Source organism: Poecile atricapillus, chromosome 11 (genome assembly GCF_030490865.1).
Source record: "Poecile atricapillus isolate bPoeAtr1 chromosome 11, bPoeAtr1.hap1, whole genome shotgun sequence".
Classification (NCBI taxonomy): Eukaryota; Metazoa; Chordata; class Aves; order Passeriformes; family Paridae; genus Poecile; species Poecile atricapillus.
In genome coordinates this window covers 17836199-17850251 of record NC_081259.1, presented here as the reverse complement: position 1 = coordinate 17850251, position 14053 = coordinate 17836199, and the positions used below count along the sequence as shown (strand labels likewise).

The 14053-nt window shown below is 42.3% G+C and overlaps 1 long non-coding RNA gene across 2 annotated transcripts; it reads left to right on the top strand.

Annotated features, from left to right (window-relative positions):
* The first annotated feature begins 7415 nt into the window (after positions 1 to 7415).
* On the top strand, positions 7416 to 12869 carry LOC131583323 (uncharacterized). 2 transcript variants are annotated; one of them, XR_009278487.1, is made up of 3 exons: positions 7416 to 7899; positions 8586 to 8722; positions 9556 to 12869. It is a non-coding gene; the product is annotated as an uncharacterized LOC131583323 (long non-coding RNA). The 2 variants fall into 2 exon arrangements; XR_009278486.1 differs by having other exon boundaries at positions 7416 to 8722; positions 12021 to 12869.
* Positions 12870 to 14053: the final 1184 nt, after the last annotated feature.

The following is a 14053-nucleotide window of genomic DNA, read 5'->3' as shown; positions in this document are numbered from 1 at the left end:
TTCTTTTGTAGAAAGCCTCCCTGCATCACTTGAGCTCTGCAGGCTGCTGGTTTTGCCCCAGTTAATGAGCTTCTGTGGCGCCCCACAGGAATCACACCATCCTCCTTACCCAGAGGTGCTTTTAACCAGGCTCGGATGGAAGCAGCTCCCAAGGCAGACTGCTCAAGTGAAATATATGCCACAACCTACTCTGCAGAGAGAGGCTGCAGTTTTAATTCTGAGCTAAGACTTGTAGCTCTGTGGAGAAAGATACACATTAAAACACAGCGTTGGGCCTTCAAATCTACTGCACGTGGTGCTGCTGCTGCTGTCTCAGGACGCAGCACTAGAGCCTGGTGCTTAGCCCACTGCCATGGAAGACAGGGGCAGGCTTCTTGCCATCAGTTCAGTGCTTCCAAATTAGCAAAAAGTCATTGTCTGCAAACAGACACCAGGGGAGTCACTGGGAGAGGAACTTGGAGGCTCTGAAGCAGATTTGCTTATGTAAAATCAGAGAACTCAAAGTAATAGCTATCGAAGGTGCATTTTCTATTACATCTCCTGTTCTCACCCTTTATTTTGCTGTCATTTGGGTGCTGTTCTTGTTACATTGCAGCTGGCAGACTCGGGACATGCATAGAAGGTAGCACTGGAAGTAACAGACAATAATTTAAGGTAAAATCACAAAATTCTATTTCTTATCCTCCAAAAAGAGAAGGATCAGGAATAGGGAGGTTTATTGCTCAGGTATTTACCTATGTCTGCTGTTCTCGCTACCAGCCCTAGTTCAACAGATCCATAGAAAGCTCCTTTCTCCAGCTGTTGCCTGGTGTTTTACAGGTGCTGGGAGAAGCACATAGTCCCCTGCACAGCACAGTGAGAGACAGGACAGCCCCGGGGACAGAACTTGTGTGCAGTGGGGCTGGGGGGCAGTTACAGATCTCATGTCACATGCCAGGTTTTGCCTGATTTCACTGGAGTCGTAATGGTCCAGATAAACTGCAGTGAATACCAGTTTAACCTTAAAAAACATGAAATCCCTGCAGTGTATCTACAAGAAGCAAGCTATTAACTTTGCACCTCTCCAAAGTGCAGAAGGACATAAATGTTCTTCTAAAGAAAATGAAGAATTAAATCAAGGTAATGAAATTTTTCTGGTTCCTAAATGGGCACTAAATTTGAATCAAGTTACTGTTGGAATTGGGCCAATAGTCTGCCCATGTACAACCACCAATGCAACCATCAAAAGAAAAGAAACTTCCCATAACCTGGGACCCAGTCATGTAGCATCTCTTGGCCAGGGAAGAAAGTATCCATTGAAACTTTCTTCCATTTACATTACTGGGGAAAAAAGTTTCATGCTCTCCCGTATTAATCCTTCATCTTATGTATTTGTGCTTGTACAGGAGTTATAGCTAAAGCTGCAATCACAGGACACCAGGGTGTGCTTCAGCTTCACACAAGAAGGCGTAACAGGAAGTCAGAAGAGGTTGTTGGATACTACATGACAAATGTTTTAAAGCCATTAGGTACAAATGTTTAAATACCATCCAGACCCAGAGTTTCACCATCCCTGGCCCTTTTGCAGTAGTAAACTGTTTAAATAATTTCCTTGTGGCATGAAGCATTCCTCCCTGTACTTTCTACTCAACATCTCCTTCCATAGGAAGGAGCACACAGTCCTGACCTCTTCCTTGCTGTGAGACATTTTTTGTTGATATTTTGTTTTGGTTTTGAGGCAATTTGGCTCAGACTGAGGGGCTAGAAGTAAGGGTGTCAGCATTCTGTAGAAATGGTGGAATGTATTTCATTTAGAGCCCATCAGCATCCTATTTGCTTGTCCTGGGCAGACATGTTCATGCCTAGAGTCTTGATTTGAAAATTCTGGATGCTCACATAAGAATATTTAGTTTATTTTTTACTAGGAATTAGTCTGTGTTCATCCAGCTCAATGTTCCCTTTGGTGTTTTTGTCTGTATTTTTTCCAAATTATTCAAATCCATCTGGAGTCTTTTACAACTTTCTGCAATTTATGCTAATCTTGAACAGATTTCACTTTGTGATTAATTACTTCTTCCTGCAAATCAGCAATTGGAAACACTGAGCTAAAACTACTTCTTAGGCACAGTTGCCTGTCTTCCCTAAAGAATTTGTACTTGTTACATTGGTTTTGTTCTGTCACAATTAAAAGGGTTTTCTTTCTCTTCACTCACCAGAAGTACAATAAAAATACAGTGCAAGTTTAGTGCTGATCCTAAAGCACTTTACAAGAAAAGATTAATTGCTATGCTACAGATCCAGGAACTGATGGACAGCATGGCAAAGGAGTGTAGAAAGAAGACACAGCAAGCCATTTGGGGGCAATAGTATGCAGGAGTCCAGGGCCTATTCAACTAAACCATCTCCTACAGTATTTCTGTTTGCATTCTGTTCACCACTGATTTACAATTATCTGTCATGACTTGACAGCCTCCATAAATTAAATCTAATGCAGAATGATTTTTACAGAATTATCAATTTATTTTGTCAATTTCAATAACAGCTGATCAAACTCAAAAGTAACAAGATTTCAGTCCCAAAAGAAAGGGATTCAAAGCTATAGCACTGGAGTACCAGGAGAAGCTGCTCTGACACCCATTTCAGCTCCACTATACATCTAGACTGAGACTAGTGACCTCTGTCACTTCAAAATCCTCTTCTGTCTCCCAGGGAGGTGTCAATACCTCTGGTTTGCAGGAGACAACTCTGCTTTGGAGCATCTTTCCTAGTTGGACCAGCCTAATTCCCAGGTATTGCTGAGCAGCCTTTCTTACAAAGAGGACATTGGGAATGAGCCTTGTTAACATGAACAGGAGTCAACTGCTTTGGCACCCCATCAGAAATGGGAGTAAGAGTCCCTGCATTTCTAAATTCCCAAATCGGCTGCATTATTATGCTGATGACTTCAAGCAGCCTCTACTGGAAGCTTCAAAGGCTCTTGTGTGATGAGCACATCCAGTTCATATCACCCCTAGAGGTCCCTTCTGAGATGTCATGACACCTTTCATCACCACATCAGTGTAACATACACTGAACAGAGCCCAGTGAACCTGGGAACTTGGGCAGAGAGTTACAGCACATGGGAAAATGTCAGTTCACCATGTATATCTCCCTTTTGCTATTGGGTAATTTGAAAACAGCAAACTGTCAAGGCTCTTAGTTCTGCTGCAGCCAAAAGGTGTCTCTGTAACAGCTTGGGATCACTCGTGCTGTGCTGGGTGCCCTTCCAATACTGCTGCACTGGAAAAATGCCATCTGTGCAGCACACCATGGGCCCCAGGCTGAAGGCATCAGGAGCAGGGAGAAGGGGAAGGCAGGTGGAACATTACAGTCCAAGTCTCCTTTAGAACTACTGGCTTACTAGAAGGGCTGTCATTACAGCAGTATTGCAAATTTGACAAGAAAACAGTGGACAACAAACTGTCTGCTTCAGATGCAGACTCAAGATGGTGCTTGTAAGAAAGTGAGAGATGCAGCACTGTCCCCTCTAAGTCCCTGTCAGCATCTGTCAAGCACTGTCAGACCTGGCAGTCCTGGAGCTGGCAGCTCTCAGTCTCCAGAGAACTGGGGGACCCTGTGACAATCACTGACCAGGGAGCCTGACAGGTGACTTCCCCACTAGCTGGTATGAAGCAACTGCAGAGCTGCTCCAGGCTGCTCTGGCTATGACCTGGATTTAGCTGTGCATCACAAGTTTTCTTGCCAGACAACAAGGGCTTTCCCAACATCTTTCCCATAAAAAGGCTACTGGGCAGGCAAATGGTGTCTGCCTATACTGAGAAAGACACAGTTGCAAATGGTGTAGCCAGAGTGCAGTGGAGCTGTGTCTGCCTAATACCTCTATGCATCTAACCTCCAAATCCCATTAGTAAGTTTAAATAAGTCTAAGGGGAAAAGACGTCAGATTTACCATAGTCCTGACTCTGGACTCTCCCTGCTGGGCTGAGCCTGTCGCCCATGGCTGACACCACTGGCTGTGTATCTTAGATGGTTGTACCAATAACAATCATCAGCAAAAATAACTATTCCATAATACTTTCTTTAATGTTGCATGCCTTTGTAAGGCTCTCTCTCTTATCCCTCTTCCTCTTTTTATTTTTCCTCCTTTAATTGTTTTCCAAATTTTCCCTGTTAGTTATTAACTAAAGCCAACTCACTGTGTATTTAGTAATCAGATTATCTGCTAATACCTGCCTAAAGCAGTCACCATTGATTAAAAGAAAGAGTGGTCATTATGTTATTTTTAATATTAATTATTTAGGTCCTCAGGCCAAGATTGAATTAAAGGAGAGATCAAATTAATGAGGGATTGAATTAAATTAGAAACATCTGATTGCAATATTTCCTACATCTCCAAACTGCCAAAAGAAGACAGTGGTATGGCTGTGAATGTCTGTTATTTCATGAAAAAGTACAAACAGCTTGTTTTAACTGCATCTGAGAAGTGTGCCTTACCATGGATATAGCTGGGTAAATGCTCAAAAATCCACAGCAATTTTTAAAGAGGATATAATGTAATAGCAAAAGATTTAATCAGAACATGAGCCACAAAATCCCTGCTAATTTCTTGTTTCACACAACGTAGGCCAGATTTCCCGGCACTCTGTTCATGCACTGCCTCCCCCACACGTGTACGTGATCACTACAGGAGGGAGCTGCAGACATGGGTGCACACAGCCCCAGAAAGCAAAGCTCCAGGCCACCTTTTGGATGCAGGCAAATTTAATATATTCCTCCACTTATTAAGATTGCTTTTGAATAATTTTATCTTTTCCACCCTCCCCAAAGTGTCTTAATGAGGGACATGATGTGAAACACATTTCCCTGGCTTCTAATCTGGATACATTTATTAGTTCTAAGTAGCACAGGGAAGGAAGATTTCAAGCTTGCTCTCTACAGGGAGCAATCAGTGGGCTCAGGACAATTGTCTGAACTGAACTGAGCTCCTCAGTTTTAAAAGCGGTTTTTCTAATCCTACTTCTTATCTTACTAATCATCAACAATCCCTTTGCTATTCCTGCCCTGAGTCTGACTTCATCACAGCAGTACTTGTGTTGCCCTGCGTTTCAGTCACTTTAGTGAGACGCTAAACTACTTGTGAGAAATGCTATAACTGACTTGATTGATTGATTATCTCCCAATCATAAATATGCTAATTACAGAGCTGAGAAGATTTGTTTGTCTTTATTGCCATACTTCCACATAGAAACACAGAAAATTAAATTTTTTATTATTTCAATTAATTCTCTTTATACTTTGATCCAGTGAGTGTAGAGGACAGATTATTCCTCCCAGTGTGAGAGACTGCTCTACAGAAGCAGTAAGCCAATCAAGAGAAAAATCTTGGCAGTATGAAGTTGTGACCTAGTTCTATCCTTCACTGCATTTCCTCCTCTCTCCAAAACATCCAAAGTTCAAGACAGCTGGCCTTATACAGAACACTTCTTCTCTCTGCTCAAATAGGTCATTTACAGAATAAAGGCCATAACTGCACATAACCCCCTCAAACACAAACCTGAGTGCTTCCTTGAGCCATGTGTGGCTGGGCTCTGGGATGCTTCACGTCTCTGGAAAGGCCCTCCTTGTGGGAAATGCAGCTGTGTTTTACATCCAAGACAGAATGACTTTTCCCTGCTGATTTTAAAACCCAATTGCAATTACAGTCAGAACAAATGCCCAAATTCAGCGTGCAACTCATCAGATTCCAGGGTATCCCCCTGCACAAGGAGGCTCCATTTGGGATGGAGACATGCATTTTGCAAAGGTGCATCTTTTGGTCTGTGGAGGTCTGAGTGTAAATTGAGAAATCTTCACTGCAGGCCACAGAGCTAGGCTGGTTCAGGACAGCTGAGCCCTGTTTGTGGCATGCAGAGGAAAGATAAGAAAGAAGCAGCAGTAACGTGGGTGCTGTTTATCAAATGGTGAAACAGCCTGACCATGAGTCTCACAACATCTGAACTGTTTGGTGACAACTAAAAATTCAGAAGTTAGAAGCTCCTCACAAAAAGGCAGCAGATCCCTGGCAAAGCTATGGTGGGACCCATGGTTGGAGGTGTCGAGGTTCAGTGGCTGGACACTCTGCAGCCATTTGCCTCAGAAATCCACACAAATCCAGCACAGTCAGGACTGGCCTTATTAGTGTGTTTCAGAGGGACTGTTATTACAGTTGGAAATTTCCCAATTCAGTGTTTTGCTTCTCTTTTCACTCTGTTTTATTGGTGGGTTTTGTTTTAACCAAACTGAATCAGTAACAGTAGTGCAGCATGTTCTTCCTATTGCCTACGCATAAATATAATTTAAAGGCCTAAACTAATGTATGCCATGTCTTTCACTACAGAGAAGTTCCCAAGGGAGTAAACCAACAAAAAAATAAGATTAAAATATGAGCTTCCAAATGATGAAATTCATATATCCTCAATGGTTTACAGAGCTACTAGCTTCTGTATTTACAGTAACGTTCACCCTTATCAAATTAAATCTCAGTATAAAACTATATTTTAACATTCAGCAAGTCCTGTACCCTTCCAAAATATCCTCACAGCCTCCTTGCAGGATTCATAGTTATGCAAGTTCATCAGAAAGCAAAAGGTCTTTGGATGCTGTGGGAAGGAGATTTGAAACAATGCAGTATCACTGCCAAGTGTGATCTCTGACCCTCAACCTTCCCTTCCTGCTCAAACACAGACATTTGTCTGCTTCAGCAGAACAGGGCATCAGCTAAACTGTGAGGGAAGTGATGGCTCTTCTCTCTTTCTCACATACAACACTGACTGGTTTTGTAACCAGTCCACTGTGCTAAATTATAAGAAACTGTTCTCTAAGGAATTAAGAAAGTTGCCACATTAAAAAAAAAAAAAAAAAAAAAGCTTTAGTAGTACATTTGATTCCTGAAGTATTTGTGTGATTACTGCTGGAGGAAGCCCTTCATATGCTGTATCTAGATTCAGACACATGATTTTTTGCTAAGCCCATGGGCTATTCTACTGAAAAAAGATGTATTTTTTCAGTGGTAAGGTGATTCAGAAATCCACAGGTGCTGAGGTGATTGCCTGAGATATGTGGGATATAGAGGATTATGGGTTGAAAACATGATATTCAAGTCAATTACGTTGAGTTTAAGATGAAATAGAACTGTACTGAAATCTATAGTACAGTATAGTATAATGCAGTGGAGAATTAAGCTTCAAATCTTTTCACTTGCTCTATGCTTACAGGAAAACTAAAACCTCTTGAAGTCTAACTGTTTCCATAACAAGACTGCTCAAAATTCATGTATCCACAAATAGTTAAGGCACCCAAGAATGACGCTTACAACTGGATCATCCTGTTCATTGGTTTTGTGGAAATAAACACCAACAACCACCCTCCTCCACATTTGGCTGTGTGCTCCACCCACAGCACACAGCCAAATGGCCAGGCAGACACATTTCTCGTGGGTTTGTTCTGTAGCAGTGACTGTGGCATTCCCAGGACAGCTGCGAAGGAGAGGACAAACTGGAACAGTGGCAGCAGCAGTGAAAGGCACAGACTGAGTGGATGTCTCAGCCAGGCAGGAAGAGGGCCAGCCAAGAGAGGCTGGGTGCCAGGCAGTCATCTCTGTGCTTGCTGCCTGCTCCCGAGCCTGGGACTGTAACACTGAGCCTTGCCCCGGGAGCCCTTCCTGGGCAGAAGGAAAGCCTGCCTCTGGAAAGGCGTGAGCAGGAGGGCACAGCACCAGCACACAAACCCCACTGCTCCTCTGCACAAATAACGGGGACAACAGCCAAAGCCTGGGCACAGGGATGAAAGCACATTTGTGAAGAAGTTGTATCTGGCAGGGAGGACAGAAGGAGCAGCTCTGCTGGGGGATATCAACTGCCCCCCTGTCTGCGATGTGGCTAGGTATGTAAATCCCTGCCTTGGGATCCTGCTGTGCACAAGTCACCAGATGGTGCTCTACATACAGACTTGAAAGTTCTTTATCTTAATGTGGGAACTTCGGTGGCCTTTGAGGAAATAACGATGTTATTTTTGTGAAGCCTTTCCTTTAAAGTTAAATTTGCATCTTAGTCTTTTCATCTCAAATAGTTTTTTTGTTAAGCTGTTTATTCAGAACAGCTTCGATGCTGAGATTTTTGAGACAGAATTTTCAGGCATGAGATTTCCATCCAGGTCTACCAAAAATATGGGAGTAAAATATAAACTGCAATAAGAAAATATTTAGTCATATAATTTTTACATCACTTATTTCACCTGCAATGGTAAATAAATATACAGAATCTTCTGCATCACAGTGGATATGACATCATAGAAGTGGTACCATGTAAGAAAAGAAATCTGAGGATGTGGTGAGGATGAAATAGCAGGTAAAAGGCTTTTCAGATAAAAACAGCCACAGCATAGTAAAGCATTCTTATCTTCTAGAAATGCAATGCCAAGTGTATCCGAACCCTACTCATCTTCCCTCTGAAATCCTATACCCATCCTGCTTCTACTAATAGTTTTAAGACAATTAACAGAAATACTGAAAATATGGATGCCTCTTTTTCATCTTAAAAGAGAATTCATGTCATTAAATTATATATTAGAAGTCACGTTCACTACGACTCTGAAGATCAGGACAACAGCAAATTTATGAAGAGGACGCATTTGATCGTCGCCTTGAAATTTTGGAAACCGCCCAGGAGATGGCAGCAAATGGCACTCCGGGGGTAGGAGCCTCCGGGTGAGTCTGCGAAATGCTCAAATCAGCGCGGGATTCCCAATTACACAGGCTTTATCTTCTACCCAGCACGAACTCATTAATTTTGTTCTTTACCGAGCGGCAGAGGGAACAAAGCCACTGAGACTTTCACAATGTTGCACTCAATCGGTGTGTAACATTGTAAAAATATAGTAGCACTTTAAAGTAACTTGTCATTTCCATAAAATTTATAATTACTCGAATCATTTATTTCCCCTCATGAAGGCTATTAAAAATAGTTTCAGGGGGAGTGCAATTTGTTATGAAATGAAGGTCAATCTCATTAGATCACTGTAGCAGGGATCTTAATAACATCCTGGCAGAAACGAGGTATCGTTACAGAAGTTGTATTTTGTTTGAAATATTAGGTCATCATTAACTGAGCACTAAAATACACATAATATTGGATGACATAAATTATTCCCCTGAAAACCTGCCACACACAGAGGTGGTAAAACAATGATGAGGGTACAACACAAAGCTTAACATTTTCTGTCTTTCCTAGCTGAATTCACCTGCTTAATATCAGTTTGGTTTGCTGCTGCTTCTGGATACTGAGCCACAGTTGGATTGCTAAAGTTATACAGAGAGCTGGTTTCAGACTGTGACACTGCAAACTACAGCCAGTAGGAAAGATGTTTGATTTTCTTTGTAACAGCTGAGAAAGCTGCCATCCAGGAAATACCAAAATTTAAAAGGAAAAAAATTAAAAACAGAGTCCAGAAGTAAACATTGCTTTTACAAATACAAGAGAATGAGTTACTTTCACTTTAATTATCTTTACCCATTTGGAAAGTACCAATTGGTTTTTCCAGGCCTTTCATTCTACTGGAACCACAGCTGAAGGTATGGATGTGTTTCTCTGGAGCTATATCACAGCACTTAACACCTGGCAGGATCATGCTGAGCACCTGCTCCAAGCCAGTCAACAGTACCCACAAAGGTATCACAGATTATCCATGGCAGGGAGCTCAACAGTTCCAAGAGCTCTGCTTTCCATGGGCTTCAGACCTCCATGGTATCAACTAAAGACTCTTAATACACCTGTGGGGTACATCAGCAGCCTCAGGAAACTGTGAGGAAAGCAGAAAATTAGGTTGTACTGATTCCTAGCACCATGAAGTGGATCCAGGAAAAGTTCTCCATCCATGGAGTGTGTGCTGTAACACACACTCCTTTCCTTTCAGCAGGACAGGTTTAACCATGGGTACACGGCAGAGGTTGTGGTTAGGTGTGTACACACACAGACACTCAGCCTGGAGCAGCTCACAGCAGCCATAGATAGCACCGAGAGAACACTCTGGTAGTGCTGTTTAGCAGAAGCAAAGGCAGCCCTGCTGCTTCATGACTATAGCTTGGGTTTATTAAAAATTCCCAACTGGAAATTGGGATTTATTTAAAAAATATTCATCGAATTTCCATATACAAAAACGCTAGTTACAAGAATGAAATTTTTAAATTACACTTTCAGCTGCAGATTATATAATGAACTCAGACAGCAGTTCTTAGTAGGCAGGGAGGCCCCACAACACCTTACAGAGACACCCCATGTCCCTGTGCCCCCCAAGCTATGTCCCCAGGCTGTGCCACCACATCACCAAAATGAAGCCCTACCCATCATGTAACAGGGACACAAGGACATGCCTGTTGATGATAAGCTCATCATGCAGTCCTTACAAGGAAGTTTATTTTTTTTAATTTGACTTTCTGCCTGTCACTGACTTACTATATTTACATCAGCTTTAAAATGTTCTTTTTCATCAGTTTTCTTTGTGAAACACTTTCTTAGTAGGTAAAACACAAACATAAATAGCTACAGTGAGAGAATTGTGAATTGGCTTGAAGTGGGTGCTGCAAAGGGAAAAGGCAATACAGGAATACAGAGCATGTGCAAGAACAGGATGGTACTGTCCAAAGAGCACAAAAGCTTATAGAAAATTACCTTAACAGCTGAATTTTGAACAAATTCAGCAAACAAACAGCAAGTGATGAACCTTAAGGTGAAACACTATAATGTTCTTGGAGTGTGAAGTCTCAAAAGCATTTATGCTGAAAGCAAATGAAAGTCCACACCTGCCCACTGTTAATTTCTGCCTATGCATGGCTGGTGCACATTCTCCTGAGGACCATCCAGTGAACAGACTGGATAAAAACCCAAGTTAAAAATACAACCTTCTTTTGCCTGAGTTATTTTTTCCCCTAATCTGCTGCCTCCACTTGGTCTCCATGGTTACACAAATACTTCTAGTGGTACCTTTGCTACTGTCATGTGAAGAAGGTTAGGGAGAATGGAGAAGCCAGCCTTCAGAAGGCTGCTGAAACTGACACTGCTGCAGAAAGGGAAATCTCATCCCAGGATGCTCTGAGATTTCACAAACCTTTCCTTTACAGCAGTGTGATTTAACAAGTCCCCACCCCAGTCCCCTCTTCAGCTGTTTGTAAATAAAAGAGTGTCACCCTCTCCTCCAACAGTGCCTTGGTGCAGTGGGGAGGATGTAGGGCAGTGCAGACAGAAGGGATGTAGAGCAGCTCTGCTGCCACAGGAAAAGCCATGGAACACAGAGGCCATTCTCCAGGATACAGATCCTGAAAACTGATCTGACTGGAGCTGGCAGAGAACTCATGCAGAAAATGTAACGACGGGGCAGTGAGGAGGGAAAAGGTACTATTTGTAGCTTGGTGTAAAAGACTCCAAAGAACAGAATGGACAGTGCCACGGTTTCTCATTTTTTCTTAACAGCATAAAATGGATGAACTAGATGGATTCAGCTCCTCTCCAGCATTAGAGTGGACTTGGAGGCCAATCTACACCTATTTCTTAACAAAAACAATGCTAATGTACCTCTGGGGAAACTGTTAATGCCGGTGACATGTTTCTAAACAGAACTTCTTGTATCTTGTTTTTTTAACTATTACATTAGCCCTTTGCAGAATTGTTTCAGTTTGTCTAACATCAGACTTTTAGCTCCAAAATGTTTTTCTGCGGTGCTTCTCAAATCTGAAAGGTCTCCTACCATCATGCCAACCCTTAGCATGACACAATGACTGCTCTCAAATATAAATATAGAAATAAATATAGAATAGATTAGAACATACAAACATCCTTTATGTACTTGAACAAGGATATATTATTAGATCAGTTCATGAAAATTGTATTTAAATGCAGTGTATATAGGTCTTTACTATTAAAAACTGTATTTCATGTAGGTTAAGTCAGATGAAAAAGATACAAAGAAAAGATAATGAACTAATCTCAACCTATTTTTTCCCCCTTCCTCAGTCATGAAGAGTGCTCCTCATTCCTTTTACATCCCTTCAGTGGCATTAAAATGGACCATGCTACCAACATTCGATCATTACCAAGAAGTTCACAGTGCTCAAGCCCATCAAAAAGTGAAGAAATGCAGGGAGTGACTCCTATGAGATCATTTACTCCCAGTGAAGAGCAATTAATGGATTGCAAGTCATGACTGGCATTCCAGGGAACCACAAAATCAGGAGGGTGGGATCAAAGTGGTAAGAGATCTCTCCTGCTCCAGAACACATAAAAGACTGGATTTCACTACTGCTGCCCTCTGTACTTTACACTGACACTACCATTTCCCCCCTCTATTCACTGGTTTACAATACTCTGATATGGGTGCTCTCATTTTCTAACTGTACTTGTAAATGTTGAAAAGATTGACTGGGAAAATGTTTGTCAGATAATCAGTCATTTTTACTATGCATCCTTCAGTGTTCATGGACCTTTCCAGGCTATTACACACTTCAAAGAAGCTTATGATTACCTCCTCAGGAGCTGGAGAAAAAGCATGAGATTATTCTTTACTACCTAATTCATTCAAATGGAGTGAACTCATTTTTATAACATTTGCTATACTGTTTGTCCCAAAAGCAAGAATACACTTTTACTTTTATAATGCATGCCTGCAAATGAAAATTACCTCTGCTGTGGAATTGTCTACAGGCTTTGCTAGATGAGTGATTTATGACAGTCCAGACTCAATTGCACCAATGCAAAGTGCCCTATGTTCACAGAATTTAACTCCCGGTGTTTAAAAAGTCTGAGAGTTGAATGGAGCATAATTAAAGTGAAGGTCAAACTACATCATTATTGTATTTGCTTGCACATTTGTTTCTGCTTTTCTGAGTCTGCAAAACAGCTTCTGCAGCCACTTACCTTAACTAGGCACCCAGCCAACCTGCCCAGTGTGTGCCAGGATGCACTGAGAGCCGGAGACTGAGCCTAGGGGAGGTCACAAATGTGAGTCTTCTTAGCACACATTCTGCACTTGAGACCTTCAGGCCACTCTCACCCTGCACCCATCCCAGCCTTTGATCCTCTCCCTCTCTCAGAGGCCATGGAAGTGCAGGGTATCGTTGTAGTCATTTCTGGTACATCTTTCTGAAAATATTGCTATGATAACAGTCACAAGCAGTGAAATGCTGAATAAACATTCTCTGAGGAATTTCAGAGAGGTTTAAACTGTATTAAAAACAAAAGCACATCTTGGCAGTCAAGCTACCTGTCCACTTCAAGGAAGGTTGAGATCTAAGCAACAAAGCTGGAGACATTTCAATCCAACTCAATCAACCCAGGTACTGAAATTGCAGCCAGTGTTTACAGTGCTTGTTACAACCTGCTTTCCAGCAAGCCTTGCTGCCTGCTCTCCTGGGAATTCCCTTGCCTCACCTCACTTCAGCAAGCCATCCATCCTTCCTCCTCTCTGCAAAAGCAGACAGCTACAATTCCCCGCCTACATTCCCATGTAAGGAGGTCGGGAAATTTCTGATGGCATCTTACTAATCATCCCATTTTCCCCCTAAATGTCACTTGGCTGGTATGCCACACTTGGCATATGATGCCAGCACAGGCCCACACCTTATCCCAGATGGAGTCTGTAGATCTGAAGCCACAGACTGAGGATACATAAATGTTTTGCATGTGTTCTTCAAAGAACCAAGAGTATTTCCCTGCACAAGAGCCTGCAAAGACCCCACCCTGGCACCCACCAGCAGCCAGCTCTCTATGCATGACAGCAGCAAGGCAGAAGTGAAAAGAAGAATTTTTTTACAGCCAGGCACTGCTGTATTTATGTGTTTTTCAGAAGCCACTGTTAGAGGAACACTTGCCATTTATCTTTCAGGCAGTGTGAGTCCAGCCCACACAAACCCTGTGCCAATTCAAGGTACTGCAGTCTCCCCATTCCTCCTCTCTCCCCACTAGTCCATCATGTTCCCTGAATGCAGAAACCTGCAACCCCACCACAGGCTCTTGGTTCCCCTCCAAGCATGAAGTCCTGGCCTTTCCTT